At 35.2% G+C, this 13028-nt stretch overlaps 1 non-coding gene across 1 annotated transcript; it reads right to left on the bottom strand.

The window, feature by feature from the left end:
- Nucleotides 1–5529: 5529 nt before the first annotated feature.
- Trnas-cga (transfer RNA serine (anticodon CGA)) lies at nt 5530–5611 on the bottom strand. Its single transcript has one exon. It is a non-coding gene; the product is annotated as a tRNA-Ser (tRNA).
- Nucleotides 5612–13028: the final 7417 nt, after the last annotated feature.

Below are 13028 nucleotides of genomic sequence, written 5' to 3'. Positions count from 1 at the left end.
TGTAAGATAAATCTATCTCTCATATCACGCTATGTTATATAGAGTTTGCCCATGTACGATAGCTATGTAAGATAAATCTATCTCTCATATCACACTATGTTACATAGAGTTTGTCCATGTACGATAGCTATGTAAGATAAATCTATCTCCATATCATTATTGTACGACTATTAAGATAAATCTATCTCTCATATCACTATGTTATATAGAGTTTGTCCATGTACATACTATGTAAGATAAATCTATCTCTCATATCACACTATGTACATAGGTTTGTCATGTACGATAGTATGTAATAAATCTATCTCTCATATCACACTATGTTACATAGAGTTTGTCCATGTACGACATCTATGTAAGATAAATCTATCTCTCATATCACACTCTGTTATATAGAGTTTGCCCATGTACGACATCTATGTAAGATAAATCTATCTCATATCACCTATGTTATATAGAGTTTGTCCATGTACGACACTATGTAAGATAAATCTATTCTCATATCACACTATGTTACATAGAGTTTGTCCATGTACGATAGCTATGTAAGATAAATCTATCTCTCTATTCACACTATGTTACATAGAGTTTGTCCATGTACGATAGCTATGTAAGATAAATCTATCTCTCATATCACACTATGTTACATAGAGTTTGTCCATGTACGATAGCTATGTAAGATAAATCTATCTCTCATATCACACTATGTTACATAGAGTTTGTCCATGTACGATAGCTATGTAAGATAAATCTATCTCTCATATCACGCTATATTATATAGAGTTTTTCCATGTACGATAGCAATGTAAAAAATATATATCTCATATCACACTATGTTACATAGAGTTTGTCCATGTACGATAGCTATGTAAGATTATATGACTCTTTCATATGTACATATGTAGGATAGAACTATTCCACCCGAGGGTACAGAATTTTGGGTCAGAACCGAGGCTTGCCGAGGTTTCTGATCCAAAATTCTGTACCCGAGGGTGGAATAGTTCTATTCTACATAATTTACATATGAAAGAGTTATTTTCTCACATTGCTTGTCGAGTTATTTGCACGAAAGGTGAGGCAGCCATTTTGTGACAAAATCTTAACTTCTTAAATAATTAATCGTTTTTAAAAATAGGAACGCCATTCGAAAGAGCTCATCGATGTTTGGTTTATATTAATAAATATAAACAAGAAATCTTAAGTAAAACGGTTTTAAATGCAAATTAAACAAATGAAATGGTAAATAAATCCGGCAAATCAATCGAAATAGAAGAAAAATGACGTCAACTTTGGCTGATATGACGTCATCTGATTGTTCGGCAATTGTGACGTCACAGTTATGTAAGATAGATTTATCTTACATAGATGTCTTTCATGAGACAACTCTATCTTACATGGCTAGCTATGTGAGAATATATGACTCTTTCATATGTACATATGTAGGATAGAACTATTCCACCCGAGGGTACAGAATTTTGGGTCAGAACCGAGGCTTGCCGAGGTTTCTGACCCAAAATTCTGTACCCGAGGGTGGAATAGTTCTATCCTACATAATTTACATATGAAAGAGTTATTTTCTCACATTGCTTGTCGAGTTACTTGCACAAAAGGTGAGGCAGCCATTTTGTTACAAAATCTTAACTTCTTAAATAATTGATTGATTTTAAAAATAAGAACGCCATTCGAAAGAGCTCATCAAAGTTTGGTTTATATTAATAAATATAAACAAGAAATCTTAGGTAAAACGGTTTGAAATGCAAATTAAACAAATGAAATGGTAAATAAATCCGGCAAATCAATCGAAATAGAAGAAAAATGACGTCAACTTTGCCTGATATGACGTCATCTGATTGTTCGGCAATTGTGACGTCACAGCTATGTAAGATAGATTTATCTTACATAGCTGTCTTTCATGGGACAACTCTATCTTACATGGCTAGCTATGTGAGAAAAATCTATCTCTCATATCACGCTATGTTATATAGAGTTTGTCCATGTACGACATCTATGTAAGATGAATCTATCTCTCATATCACGCTATGTTATATAGAGTTTGTCCATGTACGATAGCTATGTAAGATAAATCTATCTCTCATATCACACTATGTTATATAGATTTGTCCATGTACGATACCTATGTAAGATAAATCTATCTCTCATATCACGCTATGTTTCATAGAGTTTGTCCATGTACGATAGCTATGTATGTATATAAATCTATCTCTCATATCACACTATGTATGTTTATAGAGTTTGTCCTCTATGTACGATAGCTTTGTCATGTAATAGCATAAATCTATCTCTCATATCACACTATGTTATATAGAGTTTGTCCATGTACGATAGCTATGTAAGATAAATCTATCTCTTATCACCTATGTTATAGAGTTTGTCCATGTACGATAGCTATGTAAGATAAATCTATCTCTCATATCACACTATGTTATATAGAGTTTGTCCATGTACGATAGCTATGTAAGATAAATCTATCTCTCATATCACACTATGTTACATAGAGTTTGTCCATGTACGATAGCTATGTAAGATAAATCTATCTCTCATATCACACTATGTTACATAGAGTTTGTCCATGTACGATAGCTATGTAAGATTATAAGGCTCATTCATTTGTATACATGGAGGATAGGGGTATTCCATCTGAGGGGTCATACAAAGTGGTAAAACCCGAGGCTTGCCGAGGTTTTTGCCACATTTTTGTGACCCCGAGGGTGGAATATCCCATATTCTCCATGTATACATATTGAAAGAGTTGTTTTTTTCTCTCATATCATTACCAAAGTCCCGTTAAAATACCTTCCGGTCCTTCATTTCACTTCATTTTTCAGATTTTTTATTACATAATCTTATGCTAAAACAATAAGATATTCTTAAAGAGCATATCCATTTTTGGCAAACTGTTTAAATCGTATTCGCTGGATCCCATATGAACAACTGTGAAATAAACGTTAATATAACAAAATAAGCTCCAGAACCAAAACATCGTCTGATCATGGTGATAGAGAGCGACTCGGAGTAGCCTTGACCGCCAATATAGGAATGTAATTCCGACGACTGTCGTGACGTCACGTATGCCACAGTGCTTTGACTGTTGTGACAAACAGTAAAATTTAACGTTACATTTTTTTTCAAAATGTCACTTATATAGTTAGAATTGAAATACATGTAACACATAAAATGAATCCTTTCTCATTGATTGTTCCTTCGGTTTGGTTATTGGCGCTATATATTTCGCGGATGCACGCATACGTGTACGATGTGATCGGGTACAGGAAAAAAGTCGGTGAGTTCACGAATTATTTTTCAGAGAATTATACATTCACCAAGATAAGGTGCCACAACAAAAAACTGATCTTATTTTGTTTGTAAACATTTAGTTTTTTTGTTCTTTAATATTAGTATTGTTTTTGCATAAAATCATGTAAAAACCCGAAAAAAAATAAAATGAACGACCGGAAGGTGTTTTTAACGGAAATTTGGTAATGATATGAGATAAAAAGACTCTTTAACATTGAGGAATGGGGTATTCCACCCTCGGGGACACAAAATTTAATGACCCTTTGAGTGGAATATCCCTATCCTCCATGTAAAACATAATGAAAGAGAGTCTTATATTCTCTAACCGCTTACATCATACTGTCAAATTTAACCAGTCAATCCACTCCATTTATGCTGAACGCTAAGCAGGAAGAGAAACTACAACTTTTATAGACTGTGGTGTGTCTTGGCCAGGGGACAGGACCCAGATCCTACCCCACATGGGCAAGCGCTCAACAAAAGGCCCTATGAGGACTAAAATGGGTTTTATACAAAATGTATAATATGCATGTCTCTATTAAATAACAAACTAGTATACGTGTGATAAAAATAGTCCTTAATAGAGCATTTACTACAAAGATGTATTATTACATATATGTCCACAAATTACTTATAACATTACTTTGGCAGCTTTATTTTGCTCTGTTTCTCTTTTCATCTCCAACTTCTGTTAGCTTGATGTGACGTAGAATTGTTGGTACCGTACGCTGTGACTGAGCATCCATACCTTCCACAAAATAAACCCGTCTTATACACGGACATGATGATGTCTAAAATGTTAGCGCCCTCAGCGAATAAAATATTTCAAAATGGAGGAGGACATTCTCCCGGCAGGGATACCTCGGGACATGCAATAACAGGAGATATTGTATTAATGTTTAATGACAATGAAAGCTACACGAGTTACAGCGAGCGAGCCTATCAAATTTGGCGCAAAAATAAGCGATATGAGAGTGTATGCATTTTTTGAAGCTAGAAGGTGACGAGATGGAACATAATCGGGTTCTATTTCCAGACGTTTTGTCTTAATATCTTTCAGCGCCGTAAATTTTCTCGTCATCCGTATCTTCAATTAGTCCGGTAATCCAATATTCTATGGCGCTTTGAATGTAGTAACAGTAGCAAACTTAATTGAAATATTATGAAATTTGTCAAAGGCCAGGCTCTGAACAGATTAACATTCGATCCTCAGCGCCAGAGTGTTAATGCAAAGATATTAAAATGGCTCAAATGATAACTCATTAAATGAGCTCCCAAGCTCGCCGAGGGCACTTTTTATATTTTATATTAATTATGGGGTAATTGGAAAGGTCAAATAGGCAGCGAAGGAAATATCAGGGTTGAGCGGTGGAAGACGGAGAGCCAGGTTTCAGTGGCTGAATGATGCGCCGATGAATATGGAGCTAGATGTTTCAGTAAATGATCTCCTACGCTGTCACTTACAATTGTTGGGGGCACTGTGGCGGAAACTCGAGATTGGACTCATCAGAATGCCTTTGTTAAAACGCAATTGCCGCTATTGATTTCTTTGTCTGTAAATGCAACATTGTCTTAAGAAATGGTCATCAAATATTTCCCATTAGAGACAGTGAAAAAACCGGAGACGACCAAAAGGCAACTGCCGTGGGTTTTTTTTTCTTCGTTTAAGAAGCAGTAGTGTTGTTAGGTCTTGTTAAACTGGCGCTGTGGGACGTCACAATACACAATACGCGGCATGGATTTTAACAAAACATTTTTTTTTTAAATGCTCCGAACGATTAAAATTAAGTGGTTTCATCGGTAAATAGATCTATAGAAAAAGTAAAGATTTAATTAAAAAATGAAACGTGTTTCAGCATTTCCCATTTCATTTGTTATGTAGCACTAATGTGTGGTTTTATTTTTACTTTGCAAACAAATGTGTTTCATAGTAAGTTAAGAAAAATATTTATATGAATATAGGTGTTAAGTTGTGATTTAGAACAAAAATCAATAATAACCACCATTTATTTAATAAACCCTATGTTATTGTTGTTACAGAACAAAACTTTAATGCATCCAATTAAAAATTAACACATAAATCCCATTTGGTTTTACAGAACTTTAACAAATAACTTACTGATCAGTTACCGTACTATCATGTCTAAAGGAGGAATAAACTCACCAAAATACAATGCGATTTAAATATAATTAATTATTTTGAAAAACATAAATCGTCAAGGACAGGATTCGAACCTGCGCGGGCAGTGCCCATTTGATTTCGAGTCAAACGCCTTAACCACTCGGCCACCTTGACTATAAATAAAATGAGACAATACACCTAAGAAATCTATATGTATATATATAGATATGATATGACGTGTTGCTATATATAAGCCTACTGCTGTTTATCAGATCATATAAAACAACATAATGCGGTTAGTATTATCTTTCTATGCTTATATATGGCATAAAAATTGACGGATATCGATGCCTGGACTTATCAAACCAAGAAATATCTATTTTAAACATAGAGGTTATTTAATGTTCTTTTTATCTTTTTATTCGTTGATAATTCTTCTTGTATAGTGTAACTGTTGCCCTTTTTATTGTGCTATATCACTGAAGCATTCCGTCGAAGACACCAAACAACACACCCCACCCGGTCACATTATACTGACAACGGGAGAACCAGTCGTCCCACTCCCTGTATGCTGAGCGCTAAGCAGGAGTCTCCCAAGACATGACGATTTATATAATTACTATCATATTGCTTAAGTCATTTTCTACGAAAGTGGATTGATATATTTAAAGGCCCGCAACCTTTCCGAAACGACCTTTTATCTTTAAAATAAAATGGGAATGTACAACGAGATCGATAATGTTATAGAATCGCAAAAAAGTTGTTAACATATCGTTAATAATACTACACTCATCATCGCCTTCTGAAAAATTTAATTCAAATAAATAAAATATTAATTTACATCACGCTGGTCGTGTTTCACTGCGCTAGAAGGCAAAACAACGAAATGACTCTCCACTGTTATCATATATTACGCAGCAAATCTTGTGCATGTTTGGTGTTGTAACCTCATCTTAGGCAATCCATATATATTTTCTTATGCTATTAATGGTTTTTTTAGAAAATTTAAATTTTGCTCCGGAAAGGTAGTGGGCCTTTAAAAGTTAAGTGTTGTTGCTTATTGCATTTGTCCCGTGCTGTGCTGTTTTGCTATTGCATCGATTGATCTGTAAGATATAGTTTAAACTTGACTAATAGGAAACATTCAAAATTGACATTTGAATTTGAATTTTCATTTTCTATTTCATTTCAGATGCATCATATCAAATTGGGTTTTTGATTTATTGTTGTAGCTTATAATATTGTAGTTAATAACATAACAATATTTAGTAAATAACACAATGTCATCTCGTTGCATTATGTATCAGAAATGTGATATCAAACTCGCATAATTGCAATACAAACTGTTAACATGATTATAGAAAAATTGAAAACAAAAATACAACTATGAGAGACCATACTTTTGAAACCTGCACGATTTATTCCCCAAATGACTACGACGTCATTCTGTTTTTCATTGCGGTCTTGTTAACTTATCAGGTAGTCACAAAATATATAGCGTATTAATTTACTTTGGTATTAGTTGCAATAAGTCTTAATTATTTTAGGGCACAAACAGGGAAAATATGTAAATAAAATGAAAACTGTTGCTAGAGTGGACGACTTATACCCCCGCTACACAAATTGAGTAATAACTACATTAATATGTGATATTAAACAACCCTATATAGCTCACTCAACTCCCCTTGTGTCAGGTTTCTGTGTACCAAATTTTATAAAAAAAAAATAATCTGTCAAGCAGTTTTAGGAGTTCACGGACAAAGTTATGTCTGCAGATGGACAGAGGGACAACCCGATGCCAGTATACATCCCTTAAGTTCGTTGCGAGGGATATAAATGTTCACAAGGACATTTCAAAATTGCACACGGGTATATCACAATTACGTATTGCTGTAAAACGGGTTGATTTATAGTGCATTAATTTTTCTTATCAAACCATACACGAGGAGTTTTAGTGAATGTGTTCTGTAAACGTGTACAATCTTTTCTGGATATTCGTCTAATTAAATAGCAGTAAGCATCGAGCAGAAGATATCTTATAACTGCATAAAAATGTAAATGGCGTATAATTTACCAATACCGTTTTCTAAAATGACAATGACTGTTGGCCACGTCGTATCTAATAGGTTAATAAGTCGATGGAATAATTTAAAAGGAAAAAAAGCATGTCAATGTTAGTGGGTTAGTACAGGGCATGTGTAGGGCAGGTAAAAATTAAAACAGTACGCGAACATTTGGAAAATAATTAGCTGTAAAAACGGCATGGGTAAACTGGAGCCATAAAAACGTTCACGCTTTATTTAGAGTACACAAAACAGCTAAATTTTATTATCTTTAAATATCCCTAAATAGTAAGATTTAGATCCTTGTAAAATTAACTTATGCACTGAGCAGAAAATGTACTTATTATAATTGTATTTTAACTTAACCTTATACCCACTGTATGTGCCCCTGGAGAGGAACCATATCTTTAAGTGCCATCAAATCCTTTATACACAACCCCAAACTCCAATTTTAGTTCGAAATGTTGTCATAAATATTACTATATAAAACCGACGGTTTTGTCATATAAATTTGATATATATCCATGTTTACATAAGTATGTATCCCTTAAGAAATGCATATATGGTGTAATAAAAGAGAACCCAGTGATAAAATGGTACTTCTGAAATGTCGCCTTTCTGATAATTCATCATTGTGATCGAATGGGACCCATTGTGATAGAATGGGACCACAGACCATGTCTAGAAAATGACGAGATAGATTAGTGTTGGATTAAGGTGAATGTTCATCTGGGATGTATTAAAACTTCTCTCCATAAAACTAACTTCTGCAGCGCATGCGTTGAAATGGTTTATTGGCTAAACTATTAAATGCTTTCATAAATGATGTAATGTTAAATCTGTCTGATGTTTTGTACCACTATACAGAGTTGTGAGATACACGTTATATTCTACACATTATTAAGTTATGATGGGCTAGTGGGTGGGACATATCATCACATTGCACCCAAAATGACATGTAGACATTTAAACCTAACTTACTGAAAATGAACAAGTATTCACCAAAGATATATGATAAATAATTATTATATATACAACTGATATACTTTTTTCACGTGTAATATAAAAATGTTTCGTCTGTCTTTAAATTACCATGATTCATTTCAAGATGACCCGATCAAAATAAGTGGCAAATTCATCATTGAAAGTCTAGAACAGTAGCCGGGTGTGATTCTGCTAAGCGTTTCTATGACCCGGACGGACCTGTGGCACTTGTCATCTAAATCTCGAGCTAGATTTGGTCCGGAGCGATCGTGATCCCTCTTAATTAAGCCAAACCTAGTATTCAGACATCGCGAAAAATTACGTTTGGCTTAGCATACAAATCAAAACGATTTACTTCAGATGACAACCCAGTATTATGTCGTCAGCATTTCATAAATCTGACTCTGTTCTCGGGAGATAATTGGCCCAGTATTGGTTGAGCGATTACAACATGTCGGTGCTGTCTCTCTCTCAATGACCGCCAAAGAAATAATTGCAGTTTCGCTGGATATTAACGATGAAATATGGGCAAAACGACGAATGGTTTATTTGGTGGATTATTTGCCGTCTTAACAGCTCTTCTGTAAACCTTATTTATTAGGATAAATGTTTGGTATGTAATTCCCCCTGTCGTTTGTCAAGCCCGCGAAAGATTCCTAAATAAGTTTTCGGGGACAAATGAACGTTTTTTCCTGCTGATGAAATGAGATGGTATCTTCGATAAAGTACAAAACGTCTCATGTTGAATATGGCTATATTACTGAGAGAGATTTACCCTCGAGAAAACTTCTAAATCCGCGCGATAGATTATATTTGTAGAAAATAGTTCCTGATAAATAGATTTGTTTGGATGTGATCCTGGCAGTTCTACATAATACACCAGTAATCTAATGTCGCAGTGTGCGGAACACCATCGACCGACCGTCCATCCTCCTGATCAAATCAACGAATAAATATAGCTGTCCACATCTCTAGCGTTAACGATATTAGGCAAAGAGCATACCTAGCAAACATCATTCAATACTTATAAGCAATGTTATTAGAAAATCTAAATAGTTGTAGAAATCTATCTATAACTATTTAGATGTGTTCATAAATATTTCTTCCGATGAAGCCCCCGCTGTGTATCCGAGTACTAGAAGTGGAGTTATAAGTTATACGCGAATACTAAAACATTTCATGATTTAGTAATTTCAATATAAAAATTGAAAACTTTTTAAATGTATTTCAGAATCTTCAAAACAAAAAAGTGAACAAGGCTTAGGGAAATTTGTTTTTTAACTTTGGTTTATAATAGAACGAGAAATATAAAAAAGCAGACACTCTAATCATTAATGATTATTAACAAAAGGAAAAATGGCATATTAAACGGGGGCAAAGTTGTTTAACTCTAAAGACTTGTTCTTGCTCGAGGTTTTGACAGGCAGTAAGGAAGAATTAGATAACGAGGCACAAATAAATAGATACCGCAGTATCCCAAACCATGATACATTAAACAGTGTTGGGATAGTGCACGCTATAGGTCGCAACTTCTAATCACTAGACAGAGGATAAAACTACCTTTATGGAGTACTAGTGATAGTTCGTATGCTTGTTATATATTACTTTTTCAGTTGAACGTTACTGTACACGTTCGAAATTGTTTCTGTTTAGATGTGTATATAGCAGGTGCTCCAGCGATTGTTCGACCGGATTCGATTTTACAAAAACATACATAATGAGTCCTCTTTGATATTTGGCATGCATATGACTTACCATGCTCTGATTTGTTTGATTAATTAACGTCCTATTAACAACTAATGGTAATGTAATGGACGGCCTCCCCATGTATGCGGTGTGTTGCGTGTATGTTGTGCGAGGTGCATGTTTTGGAAGACTGTGGTATATTCGTGTCTTCTTCTGTTGCCCTTTTTTTAGTGCTATATCACTGAAGCATGCCGCCGAAGACACCAAATGAACACACCCCTCCCGGTCACATTATACTGACAACGGGCGAACCAGTCCGTCCCACTCCCTGTATGCTGAACGCTAAGTAGGAGCAGAAACTACCACTTTTATAAACTTTGGTGTGTCTCGGCCAGGGGACAGAACCCAGACCGTTCCTCACAGGGACGAACGCTCAACTCAAGGCCAAAAGTGAGACTGGTGCCAAGGGAGGCATTATGAAGGATAAAGTCAGTAAGGAAGAAGAGAAAAGATAAGATCCTAAATTTAGTCGCCTTTTACGATCATGCAATAGAGGCAGCAGGTACAATTTTAACGCCACCTGCAGAGCAGGCCATGCTATGAACAGCTACGGACATTTAAGGACTGTCTGCATGTGATGTCGTGAGTGTGTGTGTACTTTGATCGTGGTGGCAGCGGTATGTTCGTGCCGTATAATGGTTTGTCCGTTTGATAGTGCTATTTCACTGAAACAGACTGAAAAAGACAGCGGCAAACCAGTCGTCCCACTACGTCTGTGCTGAGTATTAAACACGATTAAAGTCTCGATGGTTAGAAAAGATTCCAGTGCCTTTATCAAAGGGTGAACAACACCAGTTTCAAAACCAATAGTGAGACGTTGCCAAGGGAGACATTAGGGAGAAAAGAAAATTCCATTTTTATATAGTTTAGGCTGGAATGAAATCCATGTATCATCGACAAGACCAACATCCACCATATAAAGTAGCATTAATTTCATGCACACGGCAATTGATAGAGCTAGGAGGGAGATGGAACAGACAGAAAGACATATGAAGAATTACTGAAAACCTCTTACCTTTTCACAAAAACTGAGAATTACAAACATGTCATGTTTAAAATATCACCGATGTGTGAGCTAGCTGATCAAAATTCCCTTCCGAAACTTCTTTAATAATGGCTACAGTTCATGAACAGAACAACGTTATCTACCAAGGCGGTAATTATTTTGATCGATGTCACTTCGATAAGAATAAAATTGACAAAAGACTGATCTTCTCTAAAATTGTTATATACTCATTAATGAAGGTCTGTCGAGTGTTACGTCCGTCAGTCCTGGACTCGACACAAGTAATGGGGTCTCAAACACTATATATCGGACATATGAGAACAATACCGCCGAAAACAGCGGAGTGCAATCTGAAAAAGCTCAACGTCTTTGATAAACATTTTGAGTTTGTTTTCATTGAATGGTCGAGAACCCTTAATGAATATATTTCTAGGCTTGTCAGATAGAAGGATTATTTCTGATAATAGGACAGAACATTGCTTAGCGATCAGAGTGATCGAGGGGCTTGTCAGGAATTCATCTAAGCCATCCATTTCCCTAGTCTGAACAGCGCTGGCGAATTGTAGCGCCACTACGGCCATAATTCAAGTCATTAGCAATTGCGTCCGTCGTTATTTCAACTTTCTTTTTTCATTTGATTATGGCGATGTGTTCCTTTGGATTTTTAGTTTCTTTGTTGTAATTCTATTTCCTTGTGAGTGCTCATGTCGTAATTAATTTGAATATTAGACCAGAGAAATATACAAGCTCGAGATCTATGTGACGGCCAGGTTCAGTACAGGCTGTCCGCATTTTTTTCTTTGACACTCGAAGCTGCATATGAAGCCGTTCTGTTCACAATGTAGACATCAGCTGTGAACATATCACTTGCATTAACAAAATGTCACGTGTTATTTAACGCAGATACACGCGATTCAGAGGTTATATAGATTATTACCGCCTTGCTTAACCCCTTAACTCCCAAGAATTTTTAGTAGAGTTTCCGAAAATCCGACATTTTCTTTCAAAGTGATTTTTCACCCTTTTGCATCAACAATTTTAGGTAATCAACCCATATATATTTAAAAACTTTAGATCACAACCTTTTCAAATTTTTGTTAGAAAAAATACATTAATTATGTTACCATGGCAACCGAAACTTTGGAATCTGACAAAAAAGTTAAAGGTTTCCTACATTTAATCACTCTTAAGATAACGAAAGTTATTTTAAATGTCCATTTATCAATAAAGAGGTGGGCCCCCAATAATTGTCCATTTTCGCTACGATCTTATTTCGCAAATAAAATTACCAGTAGATTTCTATGTATATCAAAACTCCTCGGTTAATTTTATGTGTAAACTATAAATTACATACATGCACAGTCGTATTACTCAGGGTGGACTGAATAGGAAAGAACTACTTATTCATTCGTGGTTTAACCCCTGGCAAAACCATAAGCCACATGACATGTGTTACCCGCGACATTAATGACATCATTATTTACATGTAGTGACGTCATTTCATAGGTTATGACGTCAATAATGTGTCATTATGTAGGGGATAAATCACGCTACCCCAATAAGTCGAAATATAACATATTTTTCTCTCCGTGTGTATTTCCGTAAGTACTAAGACATGTGGCTAAAATACACATGCATGTTGACAAATTAACACATAAATCCCATTTGGTTTTACAGAACTTTAACAAATTACTTACTGATCAGTTACCGTACTATCATGTCTAAAGGAGGAATAAACTCACCAAAATACAATGCGATTTAAATATAATTAATTATTTTGAAAAACATAAAT

The sequence above is a fragment of the Argopecten irradians genome, chromosome 2 (assembly GCF_041381155.1).
Source record: "Argopecten irradians isolate NY chromosome 2, Ai_NY, whole genome shotgun sequence".
In the NCBI taxonomy this organism is placed as follows: domain Eukaryota; kingdom Metazoa; phylum Mollusca; class Bivalvia; order Pectinida; family Pectinidae; genus Argopecten; species Argopecten irradians.
Note: the sequence above shows the minus strand (reverse complement) of the source record. Positions and strands in the feature narration are given on the sequence as shown.